The 16,872-nt window shown below is 36.3% G+C and overlaps 1 protein-coding gene across 11 annotated transcripts in view; it reads left to right on the top strand.

Annotated features, from left to right (window-relative positions):
* ADD1 (adducin 1) overlaps positions 1–16,872 on the top strand; it is a 115,155-nt gene that overhangs the window by 41,446 nt on the left and 56,837 nt on the right. The gene's annotated exons all lie outside the window — the stretch shown is intronic.

The following is a 16,872-nucleotide window of genomic DNA, read 5'->3' as shown; positions in this document are numbered from 1 at the left end:
GAGACTGATTATCCTAACATCCTTTGATAACCTTTTAAAAGTCCCTTTTGTCTAACAAAATATATTTCCCATCTATATTAATTGTTCAGGAGACTTTACTTTGAAAACTTCAGAATTGAAGTAGTATTTAGGAGTTACTATTTTATTTTAAAAAGGTGTAAATACTTTGTTCATACAATGCATATAAATTATTGCCATCAAGACTAGGAGAATACAATCAACCAGAATTCTATCCTGTGAAATTAAGTTTTCCTTACTCTTCCCTAATTTTATATATAGAAGAATGCTATGTCTTTTTCATTTGTCTCTTTGGCCCCTATTACTTCTTCCTGTCCTCATTCTCTGTATCTTCATTTTCTTCCTAGGCAGTATTTGGCTGTTTCTTAATATATACTGAATTGAACATCCTTTGCCTGCCTGTTTCTGTTTCTAATCTTTTTCCAATCTTCTCTTTTTCACTTAGTACCATTTGTAACCTCAGCATTATTTTCCTCAATTCCTCACTTTACCTCACCTCATATATCCAATCATTTGCCAGATATTGCTGATTTTACCTTCACATCCTCTCTCAAATCCAACCCCTTCTTTCTACTCACACAACCACTCCCTCATTTTAGGCTTTCATAACTTGTTGCCTAGATTATTACTTCAGCCTCTTAGTCTTGCTGCCTCAAGTTTCTCTCCAGTTCATTCTCCAGACAGCTGCCAAAGTATCTTTCTTAAGCATAGATATGATCATGTCTCTTTCCTACTCAATAAACTTCAGTGGTTCTCTGGTGCTCTAAGCTAAAATGTAAACTCTTTTGCTTAGCTTTTAAAGCCCATCGTAACCTGCCCCAACCTATCTTTCCAGCCTCCTTGTGTTTTACTTGCCCTCTGCATCGTGGTCTAGATAAACTAACCTTCTCTTTGTTCCTCACTAGCAGCACTTCATCTTCCATATCAGTACCTTGTAGCTCTCCCACATTCCTGAAATGCTCTCCTTCCTTACCTCTACCTTATAGAATTCCTCTTAAAAATGGAGTTTAAACACCATCTTCTCCAAGAAATCTTTCCTGATTATTTTGTATTTAACTATCTTATATTTATTTGTCTTTATCCTATACTTACTTATAGATTTACTGGTTTCTGTTAGAAAGTAGACTTCTTATAAGTAGAGATTGTTTCATTCTTTTGTCTTTGTATCCCAAATGCCTAGCACATAGTAGATACTTAATAGATACATTTTAATTGATTGGTTCTGTATACTTCACTATGCCTCAGTTCATAGAAATCTTCCATTTCTCAGAATTCTTTACATTCTTTAATTCTTACAGTGTAGTAATATTCCATTGTATTCATAGACCACAGTTTGTTAAGCCATTCTCTACTGAATGGATGCTCACTTTGTTTCCCGTGTTTTGCTATAACAAAAAGTAGTAGTTAGGAACACTTTGGTATATATGATTTTTTTCTTTCTATCTTTGACTTCCTTGGGTATGTGCCCAAATAGTGGAATCTCTGGGTCATAAGGTATGAACAGTTTAGTGACTTTCCTCACATATTGTAATTCTAAATTATTTTCCATGAATAGTTGGGCCAATTCATACTACCTGTGTATTAGTGTGCATATCTTCCTACAGCCCCTCTTATGTGGATTATACTTTCATCTTTGTCAATTCAACACAATTTACTCTTCCCCCTACTTATTTTACTGATAAGGAAATTCAGCCTAGAGGGGCCCTGCAGGCCTCGGGGCAGCGTGGTACAGTAGAATGTGCTGGATTAGATGACTTGAGTTCAAGTCCTGAATCAGCCATTATTAATTGTGTGAACTTTGGCAAGGTGCTTAACCCTTCTGGGATGCTTTCCTAATCTGTAAAATGAGGGGGTTGGACTAAATGTCCTTCTTTAGTATCTTCCAGCTCTAATTCTGTGATCCTGTGAGATTATGACTTATTCAGGGTCTCACAGTAAAAAAGTAGAGGGCCAGGGTCCTCTGACTTTAAATCCTAAAAAAAAGACATTAAATTTAAATGTATTTGCTACATATAACAGTACCTGACTTTCATTGTTGTGTGGGCTAATGTCACTCATAAGAGACACTGCTAGCCTTTCTTGCTCAAGAGGTTTGGAGAACTATTTAACACCCTATAACTAGAGTTGTAAGTCCCTCTTCCCCTCTCCTGCCACACTAGAAGTGAAAGAATCAGAACCTCAAACAATTTTAAAGTCCATAGATTTAGAACTTTGAGGGACTTTAGAGGTCATTTAGTTGTAGATGACCTTTTCTTGTTATAGATGAGAAACCTGAGACCCAGGGAGATTAGTTTCCCCAAGGTCTCATAAGCATTAGAGCTGGGTTAGTGTTCTTTCCATTGTATCATGTAATTGGAAGGAACCTCAGAGGTCATCTAGACTGATAGCAGAAAAATAATTCCTTTTACAACATTCCCAATATGTGGTCATCTTGATGGGGTACTTAACTTCCTCTTACAGCAGCGCAATACTACCTTTGCACAGTTCAAATAGTTATGACGTTTTTTTCCTTATGTTATGTCTAAGTTTGCCTCTCTATAACTTCCATCCTTTGTTCCTAGATCTGACAAGTCCAATCTTTCTCCCATATTTAAAGCCTTCAGATATTTGAAGACAGCTATGTCCTTATCCTTAGTCACTCAATTGTCCTATGGTATGGCCTCTAGTTCTGAGTGCTGTAATAATAATAATAATAACAACAACAACAGTTAACATTTATGTAGTGCTTACTGTGTGCCAGGCTCTGTGCTAAATGCTTTACAAGTATTATCTCATTTGATCTTGTACTCTGGACATGATCTAATTTGTCAGCAGACTTTTTTTTTAAAAGCACTTGTTATATACCAGGTCCTTGGCTTGGTGGTATAGATGCAAAGGCAAAAAATTTACCTGCCAGCACTTGCTCTCAAGGAAGGTACATTCTTCTGGCAGAGACCACATATAATTAACTAGGCTCATAAAAGATATACATACACACACACAGATTAAATGAAAAGTAATCTGAAAGAGGAAGCATTAGTAGTTGGAGGGTCAAGTAAGATCTCAGATAGTGGGCTTTGAACTGAGGCTTGAAGCAAGCCAGGGGAATTTGAGAGGCAGAGGTGGAGTGATAGAACAGAATTGGCAATAGACTGAATATGTACATCAAGTGAGAGTGAGGAAGATGCTGAAGTTGTGAGCCTGGGTGACCAGAAGGATCGTGGTGCCCTTAGTAGTAGTAGGGAAATTCAGGAGAAAGGCTTAAGTGGGAAAGATGATGATTTCTGTTTTGAACATTTGTTTGAGATACTTACAGGACAGCCAGTTTGAGATGTCCAGAAGGCACTTGGAGATGGGGTGACTGTAGCTCAGGGGAGAGACTAGAACTAGATATATAAATTTGAGAATCATCAGCATAGAGATTATAGGGACCTGATCTCACTAAGTGAGATAGTATAGAGAGAAAAAAAAAGAGAGACTGGACAGGGCCTTGGGGGATGCCCAGAGACCTGAAATGGACAAAGAAACATCAAAAGAGACTGAGAGCAGTCAGGGAAGAAGGAGGATAACTAGGAAAGATGAGTGTTGTGAAAACTTAAGTGAAGAGAATATCTAAGGGGAGAATGTAATCAATATTGTCAAATGCTGCCGAGAGGTCCAGAAGGATCATTAGTAATAAATGCTTGTTGATTAGTACTTATGAACTTAAAAGTTTAAAATAAGAATAGTAGCTTTCATTTCCATAGTGCATAATAGTTTGCAAAGCACTTCTCTCACAACTACCCTGAATTGTCTTTTGCTATCTTACCTTTTGCTTCACCTCACTTGGAAAAACACGTTAATTAGATTTTCGTAGGTGAGAAAAATTTGTTAACTAAACATTTTAACTCATAAAGAGAATAGCAGTTCACATTTCTATTGTGTAAATAATGTACACACAATACAGGTTAATTCATCTAATCGGTAAACTAAGCACCTACTATGTGGCAGGCACTGTGCCAAGAGCTGGAGACACAAAAAGAAGCAAAAGATTCCCTGCCCTCAAGGAACTCACAATCGAATAGGGGAGACAACGAACAAGCTATATACAGGAGAAATAGGAAATAATCAGGAGAGGGAAGGGAGTAGAATTAGGAAGAGTTGGGAAAGCCTTCCCTTAGAAGATGGAATTGTAGTGGAGACTTAAAGGAAACTAGGGAAGCCAGTCAGCAGAGATGAGGAGGGATAGCATTCCAAGCATAGGGGACAGCCAGAGAAAATGCCTGAGATAGAGTGTCTTGTTTGTGGAGCAGCCACTAGGCCAATGTCACTGGATCAAAAGTACGTGTTGGGGAGTAAAGTGTAAGAAGACTGGAAAGGTAGGAGGGGTCTTAGTTATGAAGGGCTTTGAATGCCAAACAGAACGTTGTGCATTTGATCCTGAAAGCAGTAGAGAGCCACTGGAGTTTATTGACTAGGGGGATGACATGATCAGATCTGCGCTTTAGAAAAATCACTTTAGTGGTGAAATGGAGGATGGGTTGGAGTGGAGAGAGGCCTGAGGCAGGCTAACCCAGGAGCAGGTATTGCAGTAGTCTAGGTGTGAGGTGATGAGGGCTTACCCTAGAATGATGGCAGAGTCAGAGGAGAGAAGGGACATATTAGAGGACTGTTGCAAAGGTGAAACCTGCAGACCTTGGCAATAAATTAGATTTGTAGGGGTGAGAGATAATGAGTCAAGAATAACTCCTACGTTGAGAGCCTGAGGGACTGAAGGATGGTATTGTCCTCTACAGAAATGGGAAGTGGAGGGGAGGGTTATCAGGGGGGAAGATAATGGGTTTTGGTTTTGGGAGTGCTGAGTTTAAGATGACTACTGGATTTTTTATTCATGTGTGTATACACATTCATATATATTAAACTACTTCCTTCTAAAAGAGTACCTATATTCACAAGATTTTAAACTTACCTATATAAATCCTAAGGCATAGATTTTTAAAAAATGATTTTTTCTTTTCAGCAAAGAAAGCAACAAAAATGCTACAATTTCTTGAATAGAGCTACCTTGTCAAAAGTGAAAAAAAAAACTGTGTAGTCTTTCTAAAGCAACAATTTCTCAACTTTTTAATTATAAAATTCTCTTCTCTCTTTTCCTTCCTGTGCCTTTACCCCCTGCTGTACTTTGATTATTGTTTTTTTTGAGTAAGGTATATTTGTACTAAGCCATATTTAATTTATAGGTTTTATCCCACCACTACTACTTCAGTAGGTTTCAAATCGTACCTGCATCTGTTTCAGATCTCTTCCCAGTTCACTCCATCCTCCACTCAGCTGCCAGGGTGATTTTCTAAAGCACTTGCTTAGTGATATCTGTGTGTGATGTCAAATTTGCTTCCTTCCATTAGAATCTCTATTTTATTTTGTCCATTGCCTAAACTTTGTACATTTGTGTACATCATTTGAGCTTAGGGATTTTATTATCAGCTTCTTTTTGTGTAATTTTGTCCTCTGAACTCCTGGGTGTTTCATTTACTTCACTGAAGCTATTCTTTGCGGTATCCAGCTTGAAGTATATACAAAGGAGATTTTCTTCCTGCTTTATTTCTTTTAGCTTAAAACTTTTTTTTTATTAGATTAGTAAGACACAAAGCAAATACATAATTAACCTTTTTTCGGTACCCATACTTCCTGATCAGGAGTCTGTCATTACAATATTTTAAACTGAAATTAAATCCCAATCTCAAATAACATCATCTTAGTTATTTACTTCCTAAACCAGTTTTTTCTTCTGTGTTCCTTGCCTTCAAGGGACAGCAGTGAGGAAAATACAACCGGTGTCTCCATGGTCTTTAGTTTCTTACCTTCGATTTTTAATCTTTGGCAATGCTATCTAAGTTCCTTCTGGCATTATTGTTGTGCCTATGTTAGTAACCAGAAGTAGATAATAATCGTCTGTTTTTACTGGCCTTGGAAGTTTCTCTTATGTCTTAGACAACAGACTTCTGTTGTGATCAGGTTGACAAATAGCTATTTTGTAACTTATGAGCAGGGAATCACCAACCACACTGCTATTCTTCTCTTTTCCACCCTAACTGGAGGATCTCTGCCCTGACAACTTCTGTCGATTCTTTTTATCATAATTTGGATGACTAGCAGGTGATTCTTCCTCAGAACATCCAGCTCTCTCCTTTTTAGGAAGTTTTTTTTTTTCCATGAGTTCCTTTAATTTTTCTTCTTGAAGGGAGATCAGACTGCACTTTGAGTATATATGCAGTCACTTGACTGACAGAAATGCAAAAATTACATACTTAATGCTAGTTACTGAAAAATTATTCCTGCTTTCTGTACTTAGTGAGTCTCTCACCTTATTTCTCAAAGACTGTGGATGTTTACTGTTCCCCTCCTAACCAGTTGCTAATTAATAAGATATCTCTACCACTTCTTAATAGCTATATCAACTTCTTTTTCCTTCTCCAACTGTTTTACTATTTTGCTTTACTTACCTTATTTTATCATCTATCTTACTGTTCACCGTGTGCTTTCTCTGTAATCCTTTTCCTTCAGATCAAGTGTTCTTTAGCTCAAGTTGTTCTCTTCTAACTTCTCATTCTCCAAATTTCTGTTCCTCAAATTCAGTCTTTGGCTTTTTTTTAAAGGCCAAAGTGTTCCAAATCAGAGATCAGACTGCTTCCTTATTCTCTATTTTATATTTGCTGTTGCTTCCAAATTTAATTACAACCTCCCTCCAACAACTTCATATAACACTTTATTTTACATCTCTCATGTACTTAGTAAGTGTTGTAGTTAACTATGTTTGTGCCTCATTTTGCTATCAGATTGTAAGCCAAGGCCTGGATTATGTCTTGTTTAAATTTTATATCACCCCTAGTGCCAAACATTGTATTCTACACACAGGTATTTAATAAATCTTTGCTGAATGAATATCTGAATGCAAAAATTGAGTTAGTCTTTTTTGTAAGTGCTCCAGATTCTTTTCTTCTTGATTTACTGTTTTGGCGTCAATCCTGGTTTTTGTTTCTGCTCTTGGATTCTGTTGATTATCATGTTCTCTGACTTCACCTCTCTTTTAGAAGAACATACCCTTTTGCCTCTGGACCTTTCCCTGATCTTTTCTAGCTGACATTATTGATTTCTTCACTACAGAAATTCCTACGCTTTCTCCTGACCAGCCACCATTTGTCTAATCTTGGTCCCCTGATCTTAGCTGCCGGTAAAGACCACACTGAACAGGACAGTACTGGGGCAAACAGTTCAAAATGCATTTGAAGGCTTAAATTATTGCTGATTTTGAATGCACTGTCATTAAATATTAACCAACTGTCTCATATTCAAAGTAAAAATTTTGTCTGAATATCTGTTCCACTGAAAGGAATGCATTTTTGATTTGCAATCTTCTACCTATACAGCTAAAAGACATTCCATTTTTATCATTGTAACACTTCTGTTAATTGTAATTATTTGCAAATCACAAAAAGCCAATGGAACATTCACTTTTTCTTTTGTTTTTGTCTGTGTGTTTAATAATATTCTATATCATAGATTCAGGAATTTTGACATCTTGTCTTGTTTTAGAATTACTATTAACATGTTTGTGTCTTTCAATTACATCAAATTTTTGTTCTTGGTTGCACTAGCAATGTTTCCATCTGAAGTATTCTTCCTTTTGTCTATTTTGTTAAGGTCTTTAAAAAAATTAACACAATTTTTGGTAATATAGTACGCAGAAGCACATTACATTCAAATTCAATGATAGATAAGTGTAGACTGATGATTTAACAGTGTGTTAAAACCTTTAGCTGGGATGCTTTGCATTAATTGAATTTTAGCTTGCATTCAACATAATTTGGTAAGATTTTATGATTTGTACTGTCATATTTTGCATTATTTGAGCTCGTAGCCTAGTTGTATTTCTTCTGTATAGACCATAAATTCTGCTTTCACAATTTTAATTTCTCTTTTAAACTATTCAGAAACATTTTGCTTGTTTATATATGCTCTCTTGGGAATTCACAGGGCCTCTGCCTTATCAAGGGTTGATTTACTTCCTTTGTCTTACCGTATATGTTCATAGTTGCCTGGGCTCTTTTACCTGATTTGGAGGCCATATTCCCTTGTGTTATTAATATCTATCCTGTTGGTTTATCTGTTTATGCTCAAGGTCTTTAATTGAGTTTTCTTCCTTCTAAGATCTTTGGTAATACCCACTTTTTTTCTCCTTATTTTCTTCTATTGCTGACTTTCTGACTCATTCCCCTTTAATGTCATTTTCCCTGGGAGTTGGACCTTAAAGCCATCTCAGCTTTCTCCCATGCTGGGCAATTCACAGTTCATCCACCTCAGTCTCTACCCCAAGTGACTTCTGGAGTAACAGAACTGGCCCCATTTGGATGCTAGGTTCTTTCTCTCAGGTTTATGGAGTGCCACACTGCCACACATACCATTATCCTCCATATTCCCTTTGTCTCCTAGTTTTCTGGCTGAGCTCTGTTTCAGCACAGACAGCTTGTGTACTGCTTCCTAGCCTGTACAGTCTTCTCCTTTTGGATTTGCCTGGCACTGCGGAGTAAGAGAATAGGTTGTGCAAAGTTGAATTCTGTTGTAAACCGGTGAATCAGCTTGTGCAGCCCTGCTGCTGCAGCATGATGGGTAATGGTTAGGGATTAGTAGCCTTTTCTGTTGTTAGTTCATCTTGATGTTCCCATGCCTTGGAGACAACTGAATTTTTTTTTTGTTTCTTAAACATAGTTCCTATTTTGGAGGAATCTGAGAGGTCCTGAGGATCAGACAAAATGGTTGTTCTCCATCTTATTGATCATGCAACTGGAAAGTGTCTGCTTCTTCCCTTTCCTAGTTAAGTAAGAAGATGTGTGTTTTTCCTTTTAAGGGAATTTAAATATAGAATTCTCCTTTTTTTTTCATCTTACACCCACTTTTGCCATCTTCAACCTTTTAGCTGCATAATAAGGTTTTTCATTTTCTTTTTAAGACAGGAATTCAAGGTTTAGCCCTCTTAAACAGACCAAAGCATGAGATCAGTGAGCCAGTGGCTAGCCAAAAGAAACTGATGGAATTAGCCCATCTAGTGGGGCATGAATGGTGAGAGCTGGGCATAATGTGCCCAGGCCTTCCACAACAACAACTAGAAAGGCTGGAGGAGGACCACTGTCCAATCATCCTATGAATCATCAGCATGTTCCAGGTCTGGTGGAATCAAGAGCATTAAATAACCACAGCTACCTGGCTCTACCACCTTTTGGCCCATGGAGGAACACTCCCATCAGCTCTAAGGCCCTTGCTGTACTTCTGGTGGGAACTTAATGCCTGCTCAAAGAAAGGAGATAACACTTTGAATCTTCTTTCTGTTTAAGGGCTAATTGATACCAAGAAGGAGATGCTCTGGAGTGCTAAAATGATGAACATTTGGAAATCTTTATTCCCCCGCTATAAATGAATGAACTGATTTTCAGGGTTTCTTTTTTTTAGAGATAAGTAGTAATTTGGTTTATTATTTAGGAAACTTTTTAAATTTAAAAATATTTACTAAGTGCTTTTATATATGTAGCACAGTGCTACGCATTATGGATGCTACATAAGACAGAAATATATGGTTTCTGACTTCAAGCATCTTAGTCTGCTTTGGAAGAGTGTAAGGCCACTATAGAAGAAACTATAAGCAAGTTAGAACATTTGTTTAGATTTATTACTCTGGCACTCCAAAGGGAGGCACTAATCTAAGTTAGGTGAGATTACTGAGGGAAGACTTCTTGGAGAGTATTATTCTTGAGCCAGGTGTTAGAGAGCAAGTAGGGAGGACATTCCAAGTTGGAGAACATTATGAATAAAAACAGAGAAGCAGGAACTGGTAGGATGTACAGAGGATGATGATGTAAGGACTATTAATATTGATGTGTTTTAAAAAACAAATTCATCTCCCTCTCCCATTCATAGAAACTAGCTATCCTTTCTCTCCTTCCACATTTTTGTTAATGGTCCTAGGCTGGACATCTTGATATCATCTTTGAAAAATTCCTCTCTCACTCCTTATGTTCACTCACCAGATCCTAATAATTTCCAGCTCCAGTTCTTACTGTTTTGGGTCTAGTTGAGAAGACCTCTTCATCATCCAGTTCTTTGCAACCACAAGTGCTGCTGTGAACATTTTATTTGACTTCCTTGGAGCTATGTGGGATATCTGGTTCAAAAGTTATCACTGGATCCCTTCCTGGACATTTCTTAGTAGAAATACTAATCTTATGTGGGATATCCGGTTCAAAAGTTATCACTGGATCCCTTCCTGGACATTTCTTAGTAGACATCTTATAGGCATCTCAGACTTGACTTGTATAAAACAGAACTAATATCTCCCCCAAACTGCCCCCTCAAAAAAAAAAGCAAACACTTCTCTTGCTAACTTCTCTATTTCTGAAAGGATGGTACCACCATTCTTCCAGGTGCCCATGGCTGCAAACTCAGAGTCAACCTTGATTCATCCAGTTAATTGCCAAGTCTTGTTTCCTTTACTGAATCTTTCCCTTTGTCTATACTCAACTCACCATCCTGGTTCAGGCCCTTGTTCTCTCTTGCTGGGACTGTTGTAGTAGCCTGTTAATTGGTCTTCCTGCATTGAACCTTCTCTCACTAATATATCTTATACGCAGTTGCCAGTTATATTCCTAAAGTACAGGTCCAATCATGTCACTTCTCTACTCAAAGAACTCTAGCACCTTCCTATGCCCCCTGTTAAATTGCAGACATTTCTGTTTGACATTTATATAATCCAATTCTAGGCTAATATTCTAGACTCATTACATATCACTCCCCTTAACGCACTTTATAGTCCATTCAAACTGACCTCCTTCCTGTTCCTCATACACAACATTCTGCTTCTGTCCCCCATCCTTTTCTTTGCATAGGCAGTCCTGACATGCAATCCTTCACTTCTGTCTCTTAGAATCCATAGCTTCTTTCAAAGTTCAGCTCAAGTGCTACTTTATACAGGAAGTCCTTCCTGATCCATTCTGTTATTGCCTACCTCCTTCCTTCCAAATACTTTCTATTTATTTTGTATATATTTTGCATATACTTTTCTATTTACGTGTACTTTTCCCTGACCAAAAGCTCCTTCCGGGCAGGGACTATTTGATTTTTGTTTTTATAACCGTAACATCTAGCATAGTGCCTGGCGTATAGTAAGTACTTAATAAATGCTTGTTGATTGATTCTGTGGATATTTTAGTTGTATTTTTGCATAATTCCAAGTTGCTTTCCATACGTGATTTTGGAAATTGTAATTGTAGGCAGGATATGTCTGGAATTTGACTCCATGCAATATTGTTTATTATATATTATTGTATTTGTTTACTCATTTTGATGGCTATTTACCTTGTCTCTTCAATTAGATTGTGAGCTTTTTGTGGCTGAGGCTGTATCTTAGTACTTTTCTACTTTCTACTTCACTGGCACTTAAAATAGTATAGTAGATACTTAGAAAATACTTTTTATGGAGTTACAAGGGGAGTAACACCTGATGGAGAAGAATAAGTCCTATGCTAAGGTATGTAAGTAGAGTCACTGCAGTATACATCAGCAGTGAAGATTATTTGAGAAATTTTATTCCATCTTTGTTTTTCAGTTTGACTTTGAAATTAATTTTTGAGGATTTCTTTCATGGATAAGATGATGAAAAATGTTTCTGTGTTTAAAATCCTAAATTTAATATAAGTTGTATAAGAGAATATTAATGGATCAAGACAATCCATGTCAATAGCTGAAAAAGACAAAGTATGTCATGTTGATGCCGGGTCAGTTGTGTCATCTTCATCTCTAAAGGACAACACAGCATTATTATTAGTCATTGAATCCATTAGTTCAGGACATAAACAGAAGCATTTCAGTGATGGTGTGAATTCTTCTGCTGCTCTTCATTTTATTTTTTTACTGTGAATTTAAACATCAAAAAAACTTTATGCAGAGCAGGGCACAAAAAAAGAGATTGTATGTGAAACCACGAATCTCTATTTCATACTGATGGCTTTTTAAAAAAATATATAATAAATTCCATAATATTTCAAAATTGGCCTCCTTGTCCATGCTTGTTTCTAAACTTCCTTCTTTAAATGGTCTTATTGCATAAAATTGCCCTCTCCCCTTTCTTTCTGTTTGTCTTATCTCTTTCCCCCATTATGTAGGTCTATATATAAGAGGACATTTTCATATAATCCAAAAGACATTGACATCTTTAATTTTTTTAATCCCAAACCACATTTTTCAGTATATTTTTCCTGTTCTCCCATGTACACTCTTTTGCAATCAAGTTACCTTGATACTAAATATCAAGGTAGACATTAACTTGGTTTTGAGGATCTTCTTAAGTTCTAGAAGAATTTCCCTAATTCTCCATCCTCCACCACAGATGCTGATGTATAAGATATAATTCTTTTCATGGCAGGCATCTTGCTTATTCATTCTGTGAAAATCACAAGACAAGATAAATGTGTCCAATGTAATAATTATTTTTGTCATAAAATGAAACCAGTTCAACAAATAAATTTATTAAACATCTAAAAAATTAAATAAAAAATGAACTTCCTTTTCTAAGTATTTTTAAAATGTTTCAGTGGCCCTTTATTTTTTTAATTTTAATTTTTTTGTTTTTATTACTACCCCCTCATCCCTTCTCACCCACTTAAAGATTGAAAGAACAAAAGGAAGAAAAAAGAACTCTTGTAAAAAAACACCTTTATACAAAACAAATTTTTGCATTGGCCATGTCCAAAAAACATATGTCTTTTTCTGCCCCTTGAGTCCATCACCTCTCTCTCAGGAGATGGGTAACACACTTCATCACAGGTTCTTTGGAAACATAAATAATTCATTGCTGCATTGATCAGAGTTCCTTGGTCTTTCAGAATTATTTTTATTTTCAATGTTGTTATCCTTGCATAAATTGTTCTCTTGGTTCTGTTCACTTCATTCTGTATCAATTCTTACCACTCAGGAGGTTCTGAATTCATCTCTTTCATAATATTTTATTTCACAATGATAGATTCTACCAGGGATTGTATGAACCTGACTGTGGTCCCTTAGTACTTGAATTAATTCTTTCAGGATTCTTTGCAGTATTTTCAATTTAAATGAGATTTTAGAGTTTCTATCTTCAATTTGCCATCTAGTTCTAACAGATCTGGGCAGTTTTGCTTTGTGATTTTTTTTAAATATAGAAATTTGTGTCCTTAGAATGAACTTCACCTCTTGGGGATAAGCCCCTTCCTAGATCTTTTGAGTGTCCAGATTTTTTAAAAACATTTGGTTTTGAGGGAATCCAATGATCCTTAAGTTATCTCTCTTTGACTTGTTTTCCAGGTCTGTTGTTTTTATATCAAATATCTTACGTTTTCTTTTATTTTTTCCTAATCTTTTGTTTTAATGTTTCTTGCTATCTTGTGTTTCTATTCTAGTTTTCAGGTAATTGTTTCTTGAGTAAGGCTTATAACCTTTTCTTCTCAGTGATTTATTCACCCTCCAGTTTTTTCCTCTAGAGCTTTTATTTCATTTTTTAACACTTCATTTCTTTTAGGTATTCAGGTCCTTGTGGACAATTGAATTTTTTTCCCTTGGAGTCACTGCTTTTTATTGCTATAGATTTGCTCTCTCCTTTTGGGGGTGTCTCTAGATCTACAATATTTTTTATGTTGCCCAATGTTTTCTTTTATATATTTGTCTATCCACTTTTAATTCTTGAATTGGAACTTTGTGCCAAGGCCAGGCTCAGTTTCCTGCTGGACTTTTGGTGGGGTGGTTGGCTCTGTCTGGTCTTGCCCTAGGTTTCTTGGGTCCTCAAGATGACCTTCACCTAATGGGGTTAAGCCCCCTTAGGTCTTTGAGCTTCACAGCACTAGATCTTTAGATTCCTTTCTGGCATCTCAGGACAAGTTGCTATGGATCTTGAAGTATTTGGATCTGGGCCCAGGGTAGGGAACCTATAGCCTTGAGGCCGTATGTGGCCTTCTAGGTTCTTGGGTGCAGCCTTTTGACTGAGTCCAGGTTTTACGGAACAAATTATTTTATTAAGGGAATTGTTCTGTGAAGTTTGGATTCAAAGGTCCACATGAAGGAGATCCTAGGATACCATTACCTTTGTAATTAAAGAGAACATATTTTAGTGACGGTCTTTACCACATCAGCTTAGGAGTACATATCCTATTATAGTGAAAAGAACATTGGATTTTTACTCCTGTGTATCTGGGATTGAGTCCCAGCCTTGTGTGACCCTACAAGTTAATTAGTTTCTTCATCTGTAAAATGGGAATAATAATAATAGCAGTATTAACTGCTACGCGAGGTTGTCGGGGAGGGAAAGTGCTTTGTGAACTTTAGAGCACTGTGAAAATGTGAGTTGTTACTATTCTTCAACAACCAAAAGGCTGGATAGTACTATATTTAAAAAATCTTAGATATTAATTAAAATAACATTAATGTGAAATAATGAATGGACTGAAACTAATTCATAGTAACTGCTATTTTTCAGTTAAAAGTACAAATAATACTAGAACTTTTCCTGTTTGGGGATAGAAAGGATTCACAAATTTGCCTCGATCATCTGTGTTGGTCTTCATCTATCTCTTTAGGAAAACTGAAGCTGTGTGTTCAGAGTTGTTTGTACTCTATGCATGCCCAAGAAAAATGTGGCTATTAAGATCTGACAAGAGCCAATAGTGTTTTGTTGGATTTAGGAAAAATTTTTATTTCTTTTTAGCATGGCCAAATTCCTCCTAAAGAATGTTTGTTTCTAGATGATTTATTAATTTTTCTGTTCTCTAATAATTACAGAAATGTTCATAGTAGAATTTGTTGTCACAACAAAATGTTTCTCTTCTTGAAGGCCATGCTAACCAAAGCTAAAGCCATAAAATAAGCTATTTGTCAAGGGCCAATATTCAGGTCAGAACCAACATTAGCATTTTACTTATCTTGATTCATGGATCCAGTACATTTATACTCAAGTTCTTATTTAAATTTGCAAACTTCCTTATTGAATTTTTTATCTACTGTGCTGAGGAGAAAAGAGAATAATAGATGTAGTCCACATTCTTTATCTCACCCTTCGTACCCAGCGATTTGTGATAAGGGAAAGGCTATCACACCATTTGTTACCTTGACTAGGTTGGTCTTACAAAGATTCTTTTTGTTCATTGTGTAGGTCTGCTCTAGAACTGGCAAGCAGCAATCTCTACCCTCTAAAGTTTCACATGACCTTGTTTTAAAAGGAAAATAGTCATATTCATAGACTGTAAGGGGGAACCTTAGAGAACATCTAGTGCAATCCCACATTTTGCAGTTAAAGAAACTGAGGCCCAGAGAGGGGAAGTGATTTGTCCAGAACCCACAGCTACTTAGTAGGTAGCAGAGTTAGAATTCAAACAAACTTAGGTTTGTAACTAGTTACTCTGACTCTAAATTCAGTGCTTTTTCCTAGAGTTCATTGAATCATACTTGGGCATTGTTCATAGAATCACAAGTGTTAAGCATTGGAAAGGACCTTATAGATCATCTATTTTGACTCCTACATTTTAGATAAGGAAACAGGTCCTGAGAGATGTAATTTGTCTGAAGTAGCACAAACGCATAACTGGCAGTCAGACTTTGTACCTGTAGAAAGACCAGAGCTCTTTCTATTATACCTCACTAGTTACTTCATAGTTCAAAATTTAAATATATTTAGTAATTGTAATCCTATACTTGTCTGTTGGCCTGCCCTTCCTGGAATCTTGGATACCTACAAACTAAGATTAGATTTCACCAAGAGGAGGAGGTGAGGAGGAGGGATGGGGAGCTGAAAACAATATTGGAAGATGCTCATGTTATGATACATGAGTCCTGTCTTTATCTCTTCCTAATCCCCCTCCCACACTTACAATGGCTTGCACTCTTCACTCCTTCTGAAATTATTTTATATGTTCTTTATTTTCCTGTGTGCATGTTGTTTCCAATATTATGTAAGCTTGTTGAGAGCACCTAGTATTTTTATCTCTGCATCCCTAGCACCTGGTACATAAGAGCAAGCACTGACTGTTATAGGTTAGAAATGCTAAGATTCCTTAAAGTAAAATTTTCAAATTGAAAGACTTTTTAGAATAATAGAGAATTATTGGTAACCAATCATCATTGTCTTGTTCTCTGTGCCATTCTTCTGTACTTTGGATCAATTCCAAAAGTTACAGGTTAAATTTTAAGAGAAAAATGATCTTTGGAGGCGTGTGTTTAACTTATTGGCTTATTGATGTTCTTATAGTGATCTCTATTCTCCAATTATCTCAGATGCTTTTCTCTAATTTGATGAAATTATTACCCTATTTAATTGGGTTTTATTTCTGTTCTTTTTCTTAGATGTGAAAAGGGAAACAAAGATATTCCAAATGCATTTTTAAAATTATTTGCTTTTTTAAAATTCAATTTTATTCTTAGTTCCAAATTCTCTGTCTTCCCCACCTTCTCCTCCACCTATTGAAAAGGCAAGAAACAGAAAACCCATTACAGATATGAAGTGGTACAAAACAAATTTCTCTGTTAGCTATGTTCAGGGTGGGGGGCAGAATAAGACAAGAAAAAAAGAGGAAAAAATATGCTTCAGTCTGCATTCTGAGTCTATCAGTTCTCTATCTGGAGGTGGATAGCATTTTTTATTATGAGTCCATTGGAATTTTGGTGGGTCAATGTGTTGATCAGAGTTATTAAATCCAATTGATTATATTTACAGTACTGCGATTGCTGTGTAAATAGATTTCCTGGTTCTGCTCACTTCACTTTTTCACATAAGTCTTTCTAGGCCTTTCTGAAACATCCTCTTGATCATTTTTTACAGCACAGTAGTATTCC

The sequence above is a fragment of the Trichosurus vulpecula genome, chromosome 6, assembly GCF_011100635.1.
Source record: "Trichosurus vulpecula isolate mTriVul1 chromosome 6, mTriVul1.pri, whole genome shotgun sequence".
Taxonomy (NCBI): Eukaryota; Metazoa; Chordata; class Mammalia; order Diprotodontia; family Phalangeridae; genus Trichosurus; species Trichosurus vulpecula.
Note: the sequence above shows the minus strand (reverse complement) of the source record. Positions and strands in the feature narration are given on the sequence as shown.